We start from the raw sequence: 6000 nt of genomic DNA, 5'->3' as shown, positions 1-6000 counted from the left end.
TTTTTGATTTTCTATGTACAATATCATGTCATTTGCAAATAAGGACAGTTTTACTTCTTCTTTTCTGACTTGGATGCCTTTTATTTCTTCTTCTTGTCTGATTGCAATGGCAGTACTTCCAGTACTATGTTGAACAGGAGTGGTGAGAGTGGGCATCCCTGACTTGTTTCTGTTAATTAGGGGAAATGGTTTCAGTTTTTGTCCATGAGTATGTTGTTGGCTGTAAGTTTTTCATATGTGGCTTTTATTATGTTGAGGTATGATACTTCAATTCCCACCTTGCTGAGTGTTTTGATCAAAAAGCGGTGTTGGATTTTGTCAAATGCTTTTTCTGCATCAATTGATAGGATTATGTGGTTTTTATCTCTCAAAGATGTATTGCATTTATTGATTTGTGGATATTGTACCATTCTTGCATTCCTGGGATAAATCCTACTTGGTCCTGGTGTATGATCTTTCTGATGTATAGCTGGCTCCAATTTGCTAGAATTTTGTTGAGGATTTTGGCATCTATGTTCATGAGGGATATTGGTCTATAATTCTATTCCATTGTGTTATCTGATTTTGGTATTATGGTGATGATCTTGGAAGTGTTCCCTCCTCTTGAATTTTTTGGAATAGTCTGAGGAGGATAGATTTTATAGTTCTTCCTTGAATGTTTGGTAGAAAAATACAACCTTCTAAATATGTCCATTTCCTCCAGGTTGTCTAGTTTATTTGGAGAATTGTTCATAGTATTTTTTAACAATCCTTTGTATTTCTGTGGGGTTGTTATTTCACCTCTCTCATTTCTGATTTTGTTTATTTTAGTCCTCTGACTTTATTTCTTGGTGAGCCTGGCTAGGGGTTCATCAATCTTGTTTATCCTTTCAAGGAACCAGCACTTGGTTTCATTGATCTTTTGTATTGTTTTTGTTGTTGTTGTTGTTTTTTGGTTTTTGTCTCTATGTCATTTATTTCTGCTCTGATCTTTATCTCCTTCCTTTTGCTCACTTTGAGCTTTTCTTCTTGCTCTCTTTCTAATTCTTTGAGTTGTAGAGTTAGATGATTTACTACCATTTTTGTGTGTGTGTGTGTGTGTGTGTGTGTGTGTGTGTGTGTGTGTTTAGGTAGGCTTGTAGAGCTATAAACTTCCTTCTCAGGACTGCTTTCATTGTGTCCCATAGATTTTGGATTGCTGTGTTTCGTTGTCATTATGCTTTGAATTTATTCTTTGATCTCATTGGTAACCAATTATTTAATAGTATGTTATTCAGCTTCCAAGTGATTTTTTTATTGTTTTCATTGTAGTTTATTTCTAATTTTATAGTATTGCAGTCTGAGAAGATGCTTGGTATGATTTCAATCTTCTTGAATTTGGTGAGACTTTGTTTGTGACCCAAAGTCTATTTCTTTTTAAATGTCCCATGTGCATTTGACAAGAATATATATTCCATGGCTTTGGGGTAAAATATTCTGAAGATGTCAGTTAAGTCCATCTGATATAGTGAGTCATTTAGGATTGCTGTGTCTTAGCTGATTTTTTATCTAGAGGATTTATAAAGTGATATCAGTGGTGTATTAAAGTAAACAACTATGATTGTTGTTGATCTCTCCCTTGATATCTCCCAGGAGTTTTGTTATGTATTTGGATGCTCCTGCATTTGAGTGCATATGTTTATCAGGGTTCTATCCTCTTGTTGAATCAATCCCTTTAGTATTAAGAAGTAGCCTTCCTTATCTCTTGTTTTGGCATTACTTTAAGGTCTATTTTGTTTGATATAAGTATTGCTACCCCAGCTTTTTTTTATGCCATTTGCCTGAAATATATCTTTTCATCCCTTCACTTTCAATCTGTGTGAGACTCTTGTTCTGAGGTGAGTATCTTGAAGACAGCATATATATGGACCATGGGTTTCTTATTCATTCAGCCACTCAATGTCTTTTGGTCAGAGCATTTAGTCCATTTACATTTGAAGTTATTACTGAAAGGAATTTGTAGTTATATCTATTTTTTGTCTGTGTTCCTTCTTACCTGTTCATTTCTTCTTTTTACAGTATTTCCTTTAGCATTTATTGCATTGCTGGTTTGGTGGTGATAAACTTCCTTAGCCTTTTTTTCTGTGAAGCTTCTGATTTCCCCTTCAAATTTGACTGATAGTCTTACTAAATAGAGTATTCTTGGATTCAGTCCTTTGCTTTGCAACACTTTGTATATATCCTTCCATTCCCTTATAGCTTGATGTGTTTCTATTGAGAAATAATTTCATAATCTGATGGGTGTTCCTTTGTAGGTAACTCATCTCTCTCTTACCGCCTTTAAGATTCTCTCTTCGTCACTGATGTTCACCATTGAAATTATGACGTATCTTGGTGTGGGTTTGTTTTTTTGTTGTTGTTTGTTTGTTGTTGTTGTTTTTTGGTTGATCCTGCTTGAGACTCTTTGTACTTGTGTAACTTTTCTCCCAAATCCTGGAAATTTTCTACCATTATTTCTTCAAATAGATTTTCTAATCTTTGCTGCTCTTCTTCTCCTTCTGGTAGCCTTATTATACTTCATTTCATGTTGCCCAAAGCTCCCTTAGGCTTTCGTTCTGCTTTTTAATTTTTTTCTCCAATTGCTGTTCAGATTGAGCTTGTCGGTCCTCTTCTTCTAGTCTATTGTTGAAACTTTCCGTGGTGTTTTTGATTGTAGCTATATCACTTTTCATTTCTTTCTGATGCTTGTATAGATTGTTGATTTTCTCATCCATCTGATTTGTAAATTCCACAACTATTACTTTGCACTCTTTTTCAGTCATGTTGCATGCTTTAATTTCACTAATTTCTTTTCTTTGTGACTCCTCATTTTTCCCCCCTCTGGGGATAGTGTCATCTTCCCATTCTGACTATCTCCAAAAGGTTCAAACTTCAAGTTGTGTGGACCTAGGCCATATGTCATGGGAGCTTCACACCATCCAAGTTTCACTGAAGTGCTCTGAAACTAGGACATGTGGATGCCATTGTAGGAACCATGCTTGCCCAGGGTCAGTGTTCGCAGCATTAAATGAGGCCTCATGTGCTCACTTAAGAGTCATGGACCCTGCCTGCACCACACTGTTGATATGTACAAAAAATTAGTTCCCTAGCATGTGCCAGGTGTCATTTTCCCTGTGTCTGCACCAAGAATTGAGTATCAAAGTCTCTGTTGCCTCATGTGGCTTCTCACTGAGAATCAGGGTCTCCATGTGCATGTGCACCACGAACTAGAGTTACTGACTTTTAATGTGAATATACTGTGAGTCAGGGATCCCAGGCACACAAGGTAAGAAACAGTCAAGTCAATGATGCTCAGTGCTGCCTCTTGCTGGGAGAATTTGGGTTCCAGTCTCCATGGGGGACTGGGTTGCACAGTAGCTCTGTGGGGTGCCTGCACCACAGAAACCTGGCACGTGTGTGCTTGCCCAGAATCAAAGGTGGCACTGCTGCCCTGCATGGCCTTCGGGTTTGGTTGCCCAATTGCATTGTGAGGAGCAGATTCCAGTCTCTCAAATGCCAGTAGCAGTGCTACGTCCATGCGTGCTCTCTCAAGCTCAAATTCCTCTTAGGGGAGCTATGTCCTGCATGTGCTTTCAAGCTCCAATTCCACACTGTGGCTCGAGTGAGGGGAAGGTCTATTAGTTACTGTGGAGCTCCCCACCAAAGGGGGATAGGATCTTTGACTCACAAATATGCTGCTGGGAAGTCTGGATTCTTGTTTTCTGTTGATCTGAAGCTATGTTCACAGTTCTCTGTTCCTAGTGGCCTCAGGGTCCTGATTTGTGTCTGAGGCCAAGGTCCTAATCTCAAGCAGCTCTGTTTCTCAAGATGGCATGGTCTCCATGACTGCACCAGTCACCCAGAAGTGTCCAATTTATGGGCAGGGCTCAACTGTCTAAGACTGCCTGATTTAGCAGCTCCTTGGAGTACCTGCAGAATCTAATTGTCCCTAGCTCACACACACATACACACACACACACACACACACACACACACACACCACACATGTCTACACTCTCCTGTATAGATTCCTCAGTCTCTCATATTCTCTCCCTCCTTACCTTCTTGCTGGTCACCATCTTGATCTCCCAAGGCTTTATTTTTTTTAACAAATCTTTTGTAAAACAATTATTTTTAATTTTGGTGAGTTGTGACTTTCTAATATTTTAAAAAGTGTAATTTAGCATAATATGTACAAACCTCAAAAAATCTAAGATCCTAAAATTATTTTGCTTGCATTTTCTTCTAAGTTAGTTTATTTGATCCATTTAATATTCAAAAGTATATGAGAAGAGGATCCAAGATGGCTGCTCGGATAGACATCTAACCGCAGCAGCACATTGGGCATGTGGAGGTGTTATTGATATGAGAAAATGCTAAGTAACTGATTTACTATCTGAAAAGGGATTTACTATCGGGGAAAGGGAGGGAGGAAGAGACTGAACATAAACTGTGCACCTATGGATGAGGACAATGGGGGATGGGGAGGGGGCGGAGGATGGGGTGGGATCCTGGTGGAGGGGGGAAGAAATGAGGAACCTTTGTAATAATATGAACAATAAAGATTGATTTAAAAAAAAGTATATGAGAATACAAAATGTGGAGTGTAAAGTTTACATTTTTATTACATAAGTGTTAGATTTAAATCTATAGTTTTTTGTTCATTCTACTGCAGTAGTCCTGTTTTCTAAAAAGAAAAAAAAACTTATCTTCCACAAAATTTATTTGTCTTTGTAATCAGTCAATATATATGAGCAAGTCTATTTCGAAGTTCTCTAATTCTCTTCCACTAATTTACCATCCACTCACAAGCCATTATTATTGTAGCTACTAAGTTTTCAAATTAAACCAATTCTTGCTACTTACTTTTTTGTATAAAATGGTTGTAGCTATCTAGTTATATTCTCTTTCCTAATAAATAATAAAATGTTTTTTATCTATCCCAAAGAACCCTTGCAGAATTGATAGGTTATTGCATATACACTGAGTGGCCAGACTATTTGATCTTTTAATGCATAATAATCTGGCCACTCAGTGTGCTTATGTATAAGGGAAAGCTTGCAAAACTTGATATGTCATGGGACCAGAATATAGTGGCCCCCAGCCTCTGGCTAGTAAGTCTTCTGCTTCTTTATAACTAACCACTTCCTTATACATGGAAAAACCTTACTTTAAAATTCCAACTCTGTGGTCAGTCTACACTGAGTGGCCAGATTATTATGATCATAATAATCTGGCCACTCAGTGTATATCAATTTGAGCAGAATTAGCTTATTTACTATTATTTTCCAATCTATGAAAAACAGCATCTCCATTTAGATTTTTGACTTCTTTCAGAGCTGTGTAATATTCACAGAACAAATTATGTGTTTTATACCTAAATATATTATATTGATTTTTTTACAGAGAGGAAGGGAGAGAGATAGAGAGCTAGAAACGTCGATGAGAGAGAAACATCAACCAGCTGCCTCTTGCACACCCCTCACCGGGGATGTGTCCACAACCAATGAACATGCCCTTGACCAGAATCGAACCTGATACCTTTCAGTCCGCAGACTGATGCTCTACTGCTGAGCCAAACCGATTTCGGAAGAATTGCATCTTTTTAGGAGATTTAAAATACATAAAATGCTGGTATGCATTCATTGCTAATATAAAAGAAATGCAATTAATTTTTGTACATTGACCTGGTACTCTACAACCCTGGTAAACTTAAAATTGTAGTAGACACCTTAGGAATTTCTATGTAGATAACTATGCCTTATGTAAAGAAATAAAATTTCTCTTTCCAATTTGGAAAGAGGACCTTTTTCGGCCTATGGCAGAACTTTTAGTACTATGCATAATAAATGGGGAAAGATAGTCTTGCCTTTTGCCTGAACTAAAAGCATTCATTCTTTCATCAGTTGATGTTAAGTGAAAGTTTGTTTATCAAGTTGAAAAAATTCACCTGTATTCCTAATTATCACAGTAGGTTTCCCTATTAATTTATGTAAATAGTAG

Source organism: Pipistrellus kuhlii, unplaced genomic scaffold, assembly GCF_014108245.1.
Source record: "Pipistrellus kuhlii isolate mPipKuh1 unplaced genomic scaffold, mPipKuh1.p scaffold_m20_p_144, whole genome shotgun sequence".
NCBI lineage: Eukaryota > Metazoa > Chordata > Mammalia > Chiroptera > Vespertilionidae > Pipistrellus > Pipistrellus kuhlii.
The sequence above is the reverse complement of the archived record's forward strand: the minus strand, read 5'-3'. Positions refer to the sequence as shown.